General features: G+C 48.5%; 1 long non-coding RNA gene across 1 annotated transcript; it reads right to left on the reverse strand.

Annotated features, from left to right (window-relative positions):
• Nucleotides 1–8,325: 8,325 nt before the first annotated feature.
• Nucleotides 8,326–12,663, reverse strand: LOC147916208 (uncharacterized). The gene is made up of 3 exons (XR_015553133.1): nucleotides 10,573–12,663; nucleotides 9,807–9,908; nucleotides 8,326–8,655 (listed from the first exon to the last, which is right to left on the reverse strand). It is a non-coding gene; the product is annotated as an uncharacterized LOC147916208 (long non-coding RNA).
• Between the last annotated feature and the right edge of the window lie 3,313 nt (nucleotides 12,664–15,976).

Consider the following 15,976-nt stretch of genomic DNA (forward strand, 5'->3'; position numbering starts at 1 on the left):
AGGGTGGTAGCAAACAAACTCCCTAAGTAGGAAAAAAACCTACAAAATCCATACATTATACTTCATGTGTTTTACTTACCAGTCAGAAAATATCTTCATTCCTCCTCAAGTCAATCTGTTCCTGTTTCAATGTAATGCTAACAGCCTTAGGTGCCTGATTTCCCAACCTATATCAAATTAAAAACTGCTAAGCCCTTAAGGAAGTGAGGAAAGAGTCTCTTCAGAACCAGAGAGAAAGGGGCTGTATGCTTGCATCTGGCCTTGAGGACCACCCGCACATTTCTGGGTGTGTCTGCAAGGATGCTTCTAAAAGAGGTCAACATTTGAATCAGTAGACTGAGTAAAGAAGAGCACCCTCACCAAGGTGGTTGAGCGTCACACAGTCTGTTGAGGACCAAATAGAACAAAAAGACAGAGGAAGGAATAATTTCTTCTGTCTCTTCCGGAGCTGGGACATCTGTCCATCTTTTCCTGCCCTCAGACATCAGAGCTCCTGCTTCTCAGGCCTTCAGACTCAGGCCAAGTTACACCACCAGCAGCTAGAACTGCAAACTCTGTAGAGGATGAGCCCTGGCACCTTACGTTCCCCTGCCTCCAGGTACCCGTGTGCCTGCCGGGCCACCCTGTGTGTAGATCCTCAAACACAGAGATGATCTCTTTCTCCCAAAGTCTCTTTTCTCCTTCCCATTTCCAACCTCACCATCTGTTGGATGCTCAGCTGCTTCTGTGGAAAGTGAAGGGAAAGGTCACATCCTCAGTTCAGTTTTGTGGTCCTTTCCTGGTAGGACAGATCGTTTCCTCCTCAGTGGCCCAGCCACATCTATTAGATTTCTTTACTGGCTTTCCTGGGACCCTGGAGGGTACCAATTTGCCCCATGTGTCCAGCACATACTTATTGAGAGCCAGCTCTTTGTCAGGCCAGTGCTAGTGATGACCGCCTGCCGTAGAAATGGCTGTCTAGTGAGGGAGGCAAAAATTAGTAAGAAAATAACAAAAAACATGATTGTGATGTGTAAGGAAGGAAAAGAAAAGAACCCAGTACTATGAAATGAGAACCACGGGAGGTGGGTGTCACCATGAGAGGGACTGTCTACTGTAAATTGGGTGCTCAGGAAAGTTCTTCTTCCTGGGGCTCGCAGTCTCTCCAGAGTGGGCCCCCCAGTTGTTCAGGAGGGTGAGAGACCAGCCTTGCTGGGAAGCCAGGAGAGGACGTCACCATGTGGGTGGCCACAAGGACTTGTGAGGACAGGGAGACTTACTGCAGTCCCTAAAGTATTTGCAGTGCATTGCACAGCTTGACCTCCCTCTGTCATGCCCAGCTATTGGTTTTTCAATAAAATGTATGGCTCTCTCAAGTGTCCCATGTACTTAAATTGCTCCCTTTGGTGGAAAGCAGCAACGAGGCTGCTGGGTTTCACATCTGGACTAATGTGGTATAAACAGCCACACACACCTAAGGGCTCCTGGATGGCCCTGCAAACACAATGCCTCAGGCCTGTCAATCATGAGGAGGGTTCCGGCTCCATGGAGCTGGGAGCAGAGCGGGTGGCATGTCAAAGACACCCAGTGCTCTGGAGACATCTGTGCTTCCCTCCACCCCTTAGGCTTGGTCTGAAGACCAGAGCTGAGAGTACTAGCCGAGGCCAAGTCACTGAGGCTCTTATTTTATGCCTTATGCACATGCCCTGTCTTGGTGTCTACGTTGGATCCAGTGTGACACCTCTCCTCCTGCCTGTCCCAAGGCATGTCGTTGTCAGGAATGACCTCACCGAAGTCCATACAATCAGGTCCGGGGGTCTATCCCAGCCCAAGCAGAGGCTTAGCCAGATTCTATGCAGCCTGTGTCCAGTGCATCTTGCAGATGAGGTAAGTGGCCAGAGGGAGCAGCTCTTAGATCAGCCCCAAAACATCTTTGATGGCAGCCTGGCAACAGCACAGCCGCTAGCCTATTTCCTCCAAAAAGCTGCTTTCCGCACAGAGTGAACAGTCAGGCATTTTTGAAATGTTACATCGACCACTCTACTCATCCCAGGAAGTCGCCAAAGGGAAAGAATAGATGTCACTAGTGGACTAAATGAAAGTCTTGATGATGAAAGAACACCCTGTACTACAAGTGGGGGCATCTTTAAAGAAGGTGGCCTTCTCCACAGGCCTGGAGCTTCCAGCCCCACGCTGCTGGCAGCCCAGCCTTGGCACCGTGCTGCCATGACAGGCAGGCCATATATCTCCCTAGTGGTCACGTGGATGGCCTCGGGAATTCAGTGATCTGTGTAACTCTTGAAAAATGAAAGAAGGTCTATGAGATTTCTGGATTGTTCTACACATGTTAAAAATTTGAAATGATGCATCCACCTTCTATGATGGTCTCCGGGCTGCCCATCCTTGAGGGAAGGTGGTATACATAGAGAATGAGGGCGGGGGGGGCGCCAAGGTGGCCTGGTCACTTGGGGCCATGTGACCACATCACTGGAAACCTCTGTCCCAGCCTCAGGACTGGACGTGGACATTTGAGGCTGGCTGAACCTGTGGACAGAGAGAAGCTGGGCCAGACTGGAACAGGCCTTCCCAATAAGGCTGAAAGGGAGTGGCAGGAGCTTGGAGAAGGGGAGAGCGCGGCTAGGGAAGGCTGGAGGCCCAGATGGTGATCAGGTGTGCACTGGGGGATTGTGGCTATAGAAGTAAAGGCCAGAGGTGGAAGGAACTGAGAGGACAGCCAGAGGCAGCAGCGAGTAGTGAAGACGGCAGATCTGACAATCCGTGCAGTCTGTGCTTGAGGAGGGTGTGGGTTTGAGGGGTTCCTCTGACAGGGCTGGCTTCTGGGTGACATGGCCTGCACAGCAGCCTGACGGAGCCCTTCTGGACATGCTCGTTCTAAAGGCTGACCTCCAGCCCCAGGACATGACTGGGAACCTCCTGATCTCAGGGCCTGCCCTCCTGTCACCTTGCATCTCCAAGCTCTTCCCTCTCCCAAGCTCCCAGGCACATTTGGTCAAGACTTCTCTCTTTGCAGCCTTTCTTGAGATGATGCCTGCATTTGGGCTTTAAGGACTGTTTATATATGCTGTGTTAGTTGATTTTTCACCAAAGTTAGGTGCCCAGATGGCTTCCAGGCTGTTACCATCTACAGCACTTTGAAAAGTCGTAAATTCGGAGTGTAAATATGACTTGGAGATGCACAAAATGTGGATACCCATCAGACACAGAAAGGAATATTCCCCTTTCTTTCCTCTTCAGAAGTGCATAATTTTCTTGGTCACGAGAGTAACCATTAAAACGTCAAATGTGCTAAATGATTGAGGCATAAGACGTATTTATTTATTCATTCATTTTACAAACGTTTACTAAATATCTTTGATACACAGGAAAATAAGTTATCACTCTGGGTGACACAAGGGTGTCAGCAACACGGGCTCTGGCCCAAGGGCACTAACTAGTCAGGACTGGTGTTAGCCTTCTCTGTGACCCAGGGCTTATCAGAAGGCACATGGAGGCTCTCTGGGAAGCTAGTGGATGAACGCCACCCTCTCTCAGAGGCACTGAGATGGGAAGATCCTGCCTGACATATTGCTTTCTTTTTCATTTTTTCACAAGTAATGCATAATACACCCAGGTTGGAATGCCCTAAACCACCTCAATAGTTGCTGACTTCAGTAAACTGAACCAACACGCTATTTACCAAGGACAAGAGGTGGGTAGGCGATATGTGCAGTTTTCCTATTTTGATCATGCCATTCATAGCTGCTTTTCATATGAACTGGCTAATAATCTGTATAATTGGCTTCTGGTTTAGGCTGCTGGGATGTAGTTCCAGTAGCCCAGAGTCTAGCTAAGTGGACCTGTTTATAGTGTTCTAGAACTCACACAGTGACACACAGATAGACAGCCACTGCTTTCTCGACTGTGACCACGTGTGGCTGTGCCCAGACCAGGGGAGGAAGCCGAGGCCCTGGCACCGTGGAGTTTGGTGGCAGCATTGGCTCTACAGGTTGCTATCCAACCTCCCTCTCTGTCTTGCCATTGTCATCATGGAGTTAGGAGCTCTGAGAGAGCGAGGCAAGGACACAGCTGGCACACTGATGGTCAGGCTTTGGGTCCAGGAGGAAGCATAAATGTGAACAAGACCCCTGTTCTGCCCTCTAGGATGCAGGGATGCGGGTTTCTCCAGGACTGGAATTTAGTTCTGTCCAGTATTACATTCCCAGACCACATCACAGAGCCTGGCACATAGAAGGCCCTGGAAACATGAATCCATAAACAAAGTACTTCTAGTCCCTCAAAGTCTATCAAAAAGTCACCAATACTGTTCATTAGAAAGAAGAATAATAACCATGTAAGTCATTGAGGGATTAGGCTGAAATCAGCAATGACACAATTCTACTATGGCTCCACATTTGCATTAGTCACAGTCAGGGAAATATGCCCATGCTGTGGTCAGCCAGGTATGTCAGCTCTTCCATCTAAGGTTGATAGAATTTTGTTTTCAACTGTGAAACTTAGATTGAAGTAAATAGTATCTTAACTTAATTTTCCGAAAAGCAGAGTCTGAAACAAAAGTCTGCATGCAGGTCGTTTATTTGGGAAGGATTTCAGGTCTCAAGAGAGAGCAGCAGGGGAGGGCACTGGGTGAAGCCAATATAGGGAAGCAGTATATGCATTTGGCCATGGCCACCGTCGACTTGGGCTCTACCGGCAGGTCTTCTGAGTAAACTTATGGTATGACTGTCCACTTGGGGGACCAAAGGGTCCATTGGCTCCCATCCCATATTGGTAAGTGTGTCCCAAGGTCCATAAGTGCCATAGTGCAAAAGCTTAAAACCTGAATTCAAATTCTGGCCCCTACTGTTTACTTTCAGTATAAACTTCATGCAAGTTGCTTAAAACCTCTGTGTGTCCATTTCCTCGTAGCCAAGTGGACAAAATAATAATATTTGTCTACTGATTTGGTGTGGGGATAAAACATAACAATGGCTTAAAGTACCTGGAACTCTGTCCAGGAGGGGCTAACAAGCTTTTCCCTATTGCAGTGTCTCCGTGTTTCCCGATCTTTCCTGAAGACCCACCTGAGAGCTTGTTAAAAATTCAGATTCTGAGGCTTCTACCCTACAGAGGCCCTGAGATCAGAAGCTTCCTTAGAGCTGCTTTTGCAGCCTTACTTGAAGAGAGCTTGCTGTGGTTTGTGCATGTCTATGGGTGTGTGTGACTGCAGTTTTATCCTGAAGGGGGAGGACGGAAACCCTCATAGGTAGTTGAGATTTCCAGGATATGTTCATTCTGGTTTGTCAAAGTTCATCTAGAGTTCTTTCTCAAGGAAACACCTTCAGGACCCCTCCCGAGATGTGGAATGCCCAAGAATTTGGTCTCCAAACTGCGGAGGTCAGAAAGCGAAGGGTAACTGGAGAAGGGGAAGATTCAGCCAAGGTCTGAAGCCAAAAGGACGACAACTAAGAGTAAACGCATGTCTTCTTCCCAGTGAGGTGGTCTGCACAAGCCCAGAACCATCTAAAACAAAAGACAACGGTCAAGGAAGGCATGAGCAATGAATCCCTCAGGGATGTCAAGCATGTCCCTCCTCACAGGGGATGGAGGATGACACAGAGATGTCTCCTAGGTCCACAGCTCTATGGCCACCTCTGCCAGGGATGCCTCTTGGACATTGAGACTAGCTTCGGAACAGACCACGGATGTGCTTCTTGATCTCTCCTCAACAAGCCTTGAAAAGCCAGCACTTTTCTTTCGGAAAAATGGGCCCTGGTAACAAGAGGATGTGCAATTCCAACTGAAGTGTCAGGCAGCCCTCTGGAGTGCCTCAGGACCCCTGGAGGTTTATCCAGGCGGAAGAAGAGGGTAGCACAGGCACCTGCTGAGGACGATCCTGCCTCAGGAGGATAGGACAGGCTGTCGTCTCTTGAAGACCTCAGGGAGGTTTCTGTAGGTGGTGGGAGGGACCCAGAATGCAGGAAGCTGCTCCCTCCTCACCCTTTTACAGCTCAGACGTTGCTGTGTCTCCTGCCTCTATTGCTGCCTGAGTCTTTCTTTCTTAACTCAACTACTTATCTTCCTCTGTCTCCTCTCCTTCACCTCTTCATCTCTTCCGTCTGCTTCCCTTGCCTCCTCCCACATATCCTTCCCACTCACCCTCCCAGGTGAGCCTTGCCTCAACATATTCCTCCTTGATGATCTTCCCACCAGCTATGCTGTAGCAAACCCCGTGCAGTCCTTCTGACTCTGGGAGCACTGGGCTTGACCCAGACCCTTGCCTTCACCACATGCCCCTCCTGGTACAGCTCTTTCTGATGTCCCCTGCCCAGCTTGATCTGGACCTCAGTTCTGAGCACATCTCTCCCCTGGGAAATGTGGAGTGCTGGCATCACCTGCATCCTGGTTTCCACCTGAAGTGTGCTGGGATCAGACAGGAGACCTGCAGGATGCAGGAACAACACAAGGAGGTGCTGGCAGTCCAAGTACCTAAATCCAGTGGATCCAGAACAAGGAGCTATCAGGGAGCTGCCAGCCCAACAGGCCTGATGTGGAACGCAGTCTGCCACATGGCATGTGCCCTCCAGGAGAGGACAGACAGAAACTGGGCCTTGGGGTCTGAGTGAGGGCTGCCAGGGAAGTCAAGTGAAATACAGAGGCCTGGTTAAATCTGAATTTCAAATACACTGTCGGGAGAGAGGGAGAATCTCCCTCTGCCCTTTTCCTTAAGGTTCTTATGGCTGGCCCAATAACTAACCAGACAGGTTAGCAGGAGAAAATAATACCACGTTTAATAACATGTATACATGGGAGAAAGCAGGGACACTGCGTTTCTCAACACAATAGCAGAAATTCTCGTATTAAATACCATGTTCAGCCAATGACAAAGGAAGATGTTGGGGGGGGGAGTCAGTTACAGGAGATTACCACTAAAGCACAGTAAACAAGAGTAATGTTATTATGCAGATTTAAGGCCTCACTTTCCACACTGATAAGTCTCTAGAAATGAGGCCACCCCCCCTTTTCCCAATACAGAGAGGGAGATACCTTTACAAATGGAGATTTCCCTTATAAATGTAAATTTCTGTCTGGCAACTCCTTGCAAGGCCATCCAGAGAATGTGGCCAGAGAGACATAAGATGGGCTTTTTGGTGCCTTTTCTATTGTAACATCTATTTTACATTATATTACAACCATCAGATAGAAGATCTGTTCCAGGAAGGAGTTACTATGTCAAATTCTTTAGGCAGTTAGTGGGGGAGGTCAAATGTCCTCAGAGAAAACAACCAAGGTAAACAGATAGATTTCAGGGTGGCCAAATCTTGATCTCCCATAACACATATGATAAATTCTGCTGTAATTATGCTTCATGCAATATTTGGGACATATTTATTGTGATATTGTAGCCAAAGGCAATAAGATATATTGGAGTATATGAGGAAGCCATTTGGTTTACAGCTGATTCTGCCTGACCTTGTTTTTCCAGAAAGTCCTAAAGTGGTCTGTTGAGCATGCCTTGTACATCTGCTTTAAACATTTACAATGTCCCAAAGACAAGAATGATGCCATTAAAGATAGGGATGTTGCCTTTCCCCATATTAGCATTTCCTTAAAGATAAGCATCTCTTACTGAAAACCAAGGATTAATTACCACCTGCTGTGTTCACCTCGTGACCACTGACCTGCTGTACTGGCTAAGCATCTTGTGACAGTAGTAAAAGGGACATTCCTGTCATATGTGATGCATGATGTTTGTTCCAGATGGTATATAACCACTCGGTACAGCCCACTTCTTTGATGTGCTTTCTTCTTTGGGGAAGGAAGACCCCTGGGCTATAATCCTCAGACCTGGCTCATAATAAAATCCCAAATTTTGATTTATAGATTGATTATAGATTATTTGTTTTGACAGCAGCATAAACCTCCCAAGGAGATGTCCTAATCCCTAGAAACTATGAACTTTACATAGCAAAGGGAAATTAAGGTTGCTAATGAACCTAAAATAAGGGCATTATCCAAATTATCTGATGGAATTCAATGGAATCACAAGAAACCTCAAACGTGGAAAAGGGAGGCAGCATCAGAGTGATGTAGGATGAGAACAGCTCAACAGCCCATTGCTTTGAGAATGGAGAAGTGTCAGAGCCAAGGAATGCAGGAGCCTCAGGAAGCTGGGATGGGCAAGGACTTGGATTCTCTCCTAGGCTTCCAGAAGGAATGCAATGCTGCAGACACCTTGATTTAGCCCAGTGAGACCCGTTTCAGACTTCTGACTCCGGAACTGGGAGATAACAAATGTGTTGATTTAAGCCATTTAAGTCTGTGGTAATTTGTCACAGCATCAGTAGGAAACTAACACATATATGTTACTGCACAAAGGGCATGATCTGCTCGCAGCGAGACAAAAGCCAATTGTCAAGAGGCAAGATGGTGGAAAGGAAAGGGCAGTTTATTATGGCCTGCTAGCAAGGGGGAAAGTGGCGGCCAGCTAATGTCTCAAAGAACCATCTTAAGGGGGCACAAAATCTTACAGCAGTTACATAGGCCCGTGGGTTATAGGGGCGGGGGTTAGGAGTGTTGACCTTCTGGTGTTACAGACTGGGAGTCGCCACACTAGATCTTTCAGTTGTCATCAATGATGGCTATCAGCATAGACTCTGTTCAGGGGTCATCACATTCCTAAGGAACTCAAAAAAACGCAGTTATCATCTGATCGCAGCTGGGAGGTACATGTACAAGCAGGGGTCGTAAAATCTATAGAGCAGTTAGATCTCCTGGAGGGTGCATATCCAGCTGGGTTAGTCTGTCAGAGGTCATTCAAAGTTACAATAGGGCTTCTTTTCTACAATATGGCTTCCCTCACGTCAACCTTGTCTTGAGCCGGTATCACTTATACAAAAAAAAATGTCGTTTATTTGAAATTTAAATTTAATTGAGTGACCTGTATTTTAAGTGGCAACTCTAATCAGAACCCTAGTAAACAGCCAAACTGAATTCGGGTAAGAAACCGGGTCAGAACCCCTGTCAGGGGCAATAAGTCCACACAGCAGGGGATCAGGCAGGGGCCTCAGTGTTCTCACTTATAAAAAGGGGACAATAGTGATAAACTGGTAAGAAAAGTTTCTACGTGCTGCCCCGCCGGTGTGTCCTTAGTGTTCATTATGATGACTACTAGAGGGCCAGCACAGTTTCTGGCTTGTGGTGAGTAGCTGAAATTGTTTGCCTCCCTTCCCCCTCCCCTGTAGCTGTGGGAAGGGTCCTGACACTTTCTACGGCTTGGTTCTCCTGCATTTTCAGATAGGGCAGTGTTGGACACGCAGGCACAGCCTTGGTGGGGTGTGGGGAGGCCGAGGACTGTTGCTGGCTGAGACCATGTGTGCTCCTAAACCCAGAGTAAGCTTTACAGGGAAGCGAGGTTGTTCGCCACGGATCCTATTGCTAGGAGACTTCTGAATGCTAAACCTCAAAACAGCTTCAGGCAAATGCTAATCCTGCTCCCAACCAGTTCTGATCAAGAAATCCCATGAATAAAATGCAGAAGGAAAATGGAGCTTCCAGGAGCTGACTGGCCTGTGCTTTCTGCTACAGCAAGAGCCTTGGCCACTCTGCAGAGCTCTTCTCCACCCCCTGGCTTTCCTTCTTGGGATCCCTGGAGTAATGGGAGAGAGAACTCTGAGGCTGAACACATATGCAAAACGGCTATTAAAACAAGAACCAATCATGGGAAATCCAACAGTGGTTTCAGGACAGTGCTTTAACATGTCTGGGAGCAAACCTTCGTCTGCATAATCAAACCACAGGAGAGCCAGACCTGCCCAGGGCTCACACACCTGCTTAAGAAACCCTCGGAACTGCATTCCCATGCAGTCCCTAGGGTCTTCCCCAGGCCTTGTGGGTGCAGCCAGGTCTCCTCAATTAGCTTCATGTTCCTCCTGGCAAAATAAACAAACATGTGGCTAGGACAATTAAAGCGAAGGTGTAAATTTAATCCCGTCACTCTCAAGTTTAAAAGCCTTCCGGGGGTTCCACTGCCCTTAATAAAAGATCAGGATTCCTAATGTGCCCTGCTCAGGCCTCTGCCCACTTTCCTGGTTCCGCCTCCCGGCTCCCTGCACACCAATCTGCTGCGCTGCACATGCACACCATGCCCTTTCTACCCGAGTATGCTGTGCAGCCAGTTGTGTACCTGGCCCAGCCCCTGTTCTGGCCAAGCTCACTCCTTCCTCCTTTGGGCCCAGGTTGAGCTGTCAGTGCCTAGGGAAGAGGTGGGCTAGTCCTGTGGTTTGGGGGCCCCTCCTTGGCACTTCCACAGTGCCTTGTCCTGGTGATCACCCCTCGTCAGGCTGGCCTGCTCTTGTTTGCCTTCTTCTTCCCCCCTGACAACAGGCAGTTTGGGGGAGGGGATGTTCACTGCCGTGTCTCGGTTGAATCCATGCAGAATACCTGGTCGATTGCTCGTTCAGGTGGAACACGCCACTCCCAGACACCCAGAAAGGAGGGGTAATCCTTTAGACCAAATGGAATCTCTGCCCAATGAGGGGGTAAATGTCCATCTGCACAGAGTTGGTGAGGAGACTATATGGATGTTTCTCTCACCGTGTTCTAATTTGTTGTATGGTCCTGCAATGAGGGCACTCCTCCTCCCAAGGCTCTGTCCTCTTCTCTCTTCTCTCCGGTCCTGTGGGCTTCTGCACTGAATTGGGAGACCTTTGGCTTCCCTCTGTTCACGCGGTAGCCTTCACTCTGCAAGGCTGCAACAGGGTACCATCACTGCCCTTCACTGTTTCCACAGCAGGCTGTGGTAGCCGCTGCCCCTCAATCACCAAGGCCACGCTGCACTCATGCTGGAAGTACCCTCCTTGGCCATTCAACTTCTGAGGAGGTGCTGGTTCTGCTTCCTCCCTGATGCATGGTGGCTTTGCTGCGTTACCTGCCCGAGGTGGGCAGACGTGGAGGCGCTGTTGCTGCAGGGCCACATCTGGCCTGTGCCTGCCCTGCTGTGGCCTCCTTCTGCCTAGACCATTCCCCGCCCTTCTGAGAGGAGAGCACAGTGGAGCTACATTGGGTTCCTTCCCTGTGGAGTCACCAGGGAGGAGGCCCAGATGCCCCAGGGACCACGTCAGGGCTCCTGGTGCCCACTGATGCACACTGATGCCCATCCCCTTCTCCGTGGAGCTCCAGGGGATGGGAGGGTGACGGGGGTGGTGCGGAACAGGATAGGACTGGTCATGACAAGAGAGGAAGAGAAGACAGAAAGTGAGACTAGAGGGCCTGCTCCCTCCCTTTCTGTAGCTGAGCCCCCTCAAGGGCTTAGAATTGGAATAAACCCAACATCACCACTTCCAATCTTTTTTGTGATGCAGGATTTGCCACAGCACCCCTGTCAAATGGCCATTTGAGCTTTGTTTGAACAGTCCCAGTGCCAGGGAGAGCACTACTATAATTCCTCAATAAACACCTTAGAATGCTGCTAGTTTACTCACTTGTTTAGGTATCTCTGAAGGACAGACTCCTAGATGTGGAACTGCTGGTCAAGGGGTGTGCACATTTCATATTTTGATACCTGCTAACTGCACATTAAAACACACACACAAGGTGAACAAGAATAAGTGCATGGCAGTTATGGGCTCAAATGAATAAAGATCTTTCTGACAAAACTGTCCCTCAGCACACTGGACTGCCTGGTTGCAGGAATGAGTGTTCAAGTGCTAGGGCCATCAGGATGCTGTAGAGGGGATCTAAACATGGGGTACATGATCAGAGTGGCTGGCATCCAGGAGACCCCTGAAACTACGCTTATGGCAAGCTCTGGAGAAGCAGCAGGACCCTCTCTCGGTGCTGAGTTCACAGCAGTGGCTCATTTGGCCCTGGACCTTTCTGGAGGCAATGAATTTCCAGGCCAGCCTCAAGGAGCACCGGGGTTTTGCAGGGCAGCATTAGTGGTTCCCCCAAAGCACACAGCCCATTTCTCTCAAGTCTGTGCAGAGGCCTTCAGGCAGAACCTGCTGGTCCTCTCCTCAAGCTCAGCCTTAACTTCTGTGAACTCGGACTTGCACCATTCCACTTCTGAGTACCGCAACCAGGAGAGCCAGGGCACTGCTGTCACCCTGTGCTGGTTGTCTCAGGAAATAAATGAGCTTTTCTCCAATAGGCCAAGAGGACATCCTGTGTATCTGAAGGGGGCACACCCGAAGGTAAAAAGAACAGCCAGTAGCAAAGCTATGGGTCTTGGATAGACTCCTTTACAGACTTCAAGGAAGGAGCCTGCTGGCTCTAAGGTCTTTGAAGGCTTGTAGCCCCTGCTTCTGGCAGGCCGGGTGTGTCTAGCACGCACCTCATAGTCTGTGGCTGGCTGGGCCAGCATGGTGACATTAGTGGGAGGATGGGAAGTGATACCATGGACATCATTTGGAAATGGTTGTACATGGCGGTGGCCTCTCCTTTTGTTCTGCCCTAGACAAAGTCATTAACATACACTAGTGCCCATGGAGTATATCACACTCCCCTCCCTTGTACATTTGTCCCTGAAGGTCACCAGTAAAGGCACTAGACACACCCACAGCACGGCTGCTGAGAGCCAAGCAATACAGCAATGGAGTCCCAGCTCATTGTGGTCTTTGATCAAGTCAGTTCCACCTCTGGTTGTTGATCCTTCAGAATAGGGCCACAAAGCACAGGTCCAGGGAACGGAGCAGCTGTGCACCCCCTCCTGGACCTCTACCTTGACCCACCCCACCCCATGCAGCCACAGTTAGCCTCTCCCGCCCTTTGTGAACTGCCCCTCACAAGCTGCCCTCTCAGGACAGGGCCACCATCCCACTTCAACACACACATCAAATGTATGGCCTAAAGATGGAGTTTAAAGCCGTAGACTGGCTTAAATCACTGAAGGAATAAATGTAGAGAGCCCCAGGGCTCCAACATTTAGAACTCAGACAGAGGAGAGGGGTGCATACAGGAAGTAGAGAAGGGGAAGTGGCCGGGGTGATGGGCTGAATTCTGTCCCCTGTAAGTTCATATGTTGAAACCCTAACTCCTAGTACCTAAGAATGTGACTGTATTTGGAGATAGGGTCTCTAAAGAGGTGATTAATGTAAAATGAGGTCATTGGAGTAGACCCAAATCCAGTGTGACTGGTGTCCTTACAAGAAGAGGAGATTAGGACAGAGAAATGCACAGAAGGAAGATCATGTGAGGACACAGGGAGGAGATGGCCATCTATAAGCCAAAGAGAGAGGCCTTAGAAGGAACCAACCCTGCTCACACCCTGATCTGGGGCTTCTAGCCTTTAGAACTGTGAGAAAATAAATTTCTGTTGATGAAGCCACCCAGTTTGTGGTAATGTTATGACAGCCTAAGCAGAATAACACAGTTTGGGGAACACAAAAGGGGATGCAGTCAAAGAAGTCAAAGGGGGTTTCATTTCACAGAGCAGGCAGTGGTTGGTACAAATCCCATGTAGATTAGATGCAGGGCATTGCTAGTGTGGGGGATAAGAGTTTGCCACCCCAGAATGTGTCACTTTGGCTTGATTATTTTTAAGAACAAAAGACTGAAAGAAACTTTGAATTTCCCCCTAACTGCCTAAAAGAATTTAAGATAGAAAGCCTGTTGTAGGAAGGAGCTAATACTGTAAGATAACTATAGCATAATATATGCTAGATGTGATAGACAGGAAGGAACCTACCAAGGGCCTTGTAATCAAAGTCCTCTCTATTCCTCATTGTCTTTGCAAGGCATGGTCAACACTTGTTTATCAAACATTTGCTTTTCCAACTCCATGTAAATTTTCTTCCTCCCCTTTGAAGTCCCAAAATACTACCCCCAACATCCTCCTTTGTCTTTAGCTGAGGATGGTATTTAAAGTAGTGGCTTCCGCCATTTTGGTGAGTTACTCAGATTTCCTGGGTTTGCCCCATGTATACATATTATTAAACTTAGTTTGATTTTCTCTTGTTATTCTTTCTCATGTCAATTTGATTCTTAGACCATCCAGAAGAACCTAAAGCGTCTTCCTCCCCCACACTAGTGAACCCTGTGACATCCGCTCATTGTTGAGTTTCTCTTCTGTTGCACATTCTGTACCTCCTACTCACCCTGCAGTTTATGGCAGGCAGCTATTAACTATCCCCATTCAACAGCCAAGGAAACTGAGGTTTAGAGATTGTGTGACTCATCTGTAATTTATAAACATTTGGGGCAGGTCCCCTGATCCTCTTCTTGAGTTCCCCCACAACAATTCTCCCAGGCCACCCTCCTCTGCAGAGTGACTCTGAAACTCCAGAGTCCTACCAGGAGCTTGATTGCAGCAGCTGCATTTGTCACAGCTTTGCCACATCAGTTCTGGCCTGATAGCAGCAAGGCCAAGTACAAGTTAGTGATGCAGACGGATAGACACATGATCTCATCTGCAGCTGGCAAGGCGATTCCACCTGGCAAGCACCTTGTTTTTTTTTTTTTTTTGTTTTGTTTTTTTTTTTGTGAGGAAGGTCAGCCCTGAGCTAACACCCATGCCAATCCTCCTCTTTATGCTGAGGAAGACCAATCTTGAGCTAACATCTATGCAAGCACCTTTGATAAGCCCACTGAGGGTGGTAGCCTCAGGCTGGAGCTTTGGTTCTTGGTGGTGGGAGCTGGCTTTCCTGCCAACAGACAGGGATTGAGGGGAGAGAGAAGTACAGGACTTAGGAGAACTGAAGGGACTGAAGGCAATTTATTATCCACAAGGTGTTGGCTGGTGGGGAAAGCCCCTTAGCTTCCTCCTCCACAGAACCTTCAGAAGTTTGTGCGTGACTCTGCAATCTTGCAACAATTGGTGTGTGTGTATGTGTGTGTGTGTGTCTGCATGTGTGTTCTTCCAGGCATGGGGGACACTCAGAAGAAGATGAAAACCAGGTATTGAGGTTACTTAGAGGTAAACCAGTGGCACAGAAGCAGAAACACTAATTCTAAAGCTCCCTCCACTCTCCAGGGCCCCTCCTTTTTATGTACCCCATTCCCCACAACCCCACAGCATGGACACATCTTCACCACACTGTCTCCCTGGGCCTCGATCTAGGCTTGGCCATGTCCTTTGTCTGCTTCTCTTCCTTTCCGTCCCTGGCACCAAAACTTTCTTCAGAAGACCTCCTTTTCATTCATTGGCCTAAACGCTGCTTTGGTTCAACAATCATTTCATAAACCTTCACAAAATGCCGTCTCTCACCTGGGTACACCTCCCTCATCTACTCCAAGTCAGCTCTGGGATTGGGTTTCTTATCTAGTTCCCTGCTTGGGCCCTTTGGCAGCTTTTTAGAATGGCTCCACCTCTCACTTCTGTGGAAGCCAGAGCAAAGGGCTGGGACTGCGGGGTTGAGGGTGTTAGCAGGACACAGGGATTCCTGTGCTGTGTATGTGTGTGTGTGTGGGGGGGGCTGTAGCTCTCTGCCAGGGCCCTTTCTAGGTGAGGACAGTGTTGTGGGGAGTCATTGAGTCATGGATGAGAGCTGAGTCAAGCCTTGTAGGTGAGTGGATGGGGAGCACAGGTGTGTGTGTAGGGGGGAGTGTGGGTAAAGCACAGATGGGCTGTTTGGGAACATTTTAATGACTCAAACTCATTCCTTGTGCAAGATGGCAATTCAAACATAACATATTAGAAAAGAGAAAATGTGCAAAAATAAGATAAGAGTTTGAATCAGGAGCAGGGAGAATTCTCTGGGATTTTTTCCTTCCAGAATTACCAATATAAGCGATCCCTTTTTCTATTACAAACCAGCATCAACACATAACAACTTAATTGTATATTTGTTATGACAAAGTGATATCCATGACTGATAGAAGCGCAAACTTTAATTGGGGAGGGAGAATCAAATAGCACCTGTGTCAAGCTGAATGAATATCAGCTGCAAAAGCCTCCCTCCACTGGGAAGAAGCTGTACCTCCAGTATTCAGCCTCAGGCAAGGCCATTTAGCCAGCAGAGCTCATGCCTTCTCTCCCCCCAGCTGGGTCCTCTCTGCCTGC

The sequence above is a fragment of the Ceratotherium simum genome, chromosome 9 (genome assembly GCF_057802395.1).
Source record: "Ceratotherium simum simum isolate JZ-2026a chromosome 9, ASM5780239v1, whole genome shotgun sequence".
Classification (NCBI taxonomy): Eukaryota; Metazoa; Chordata; class Mammalia; order Perissodactyla; family Rhinocerotidae; genus Ceratotherium; species Ceratotherium simum.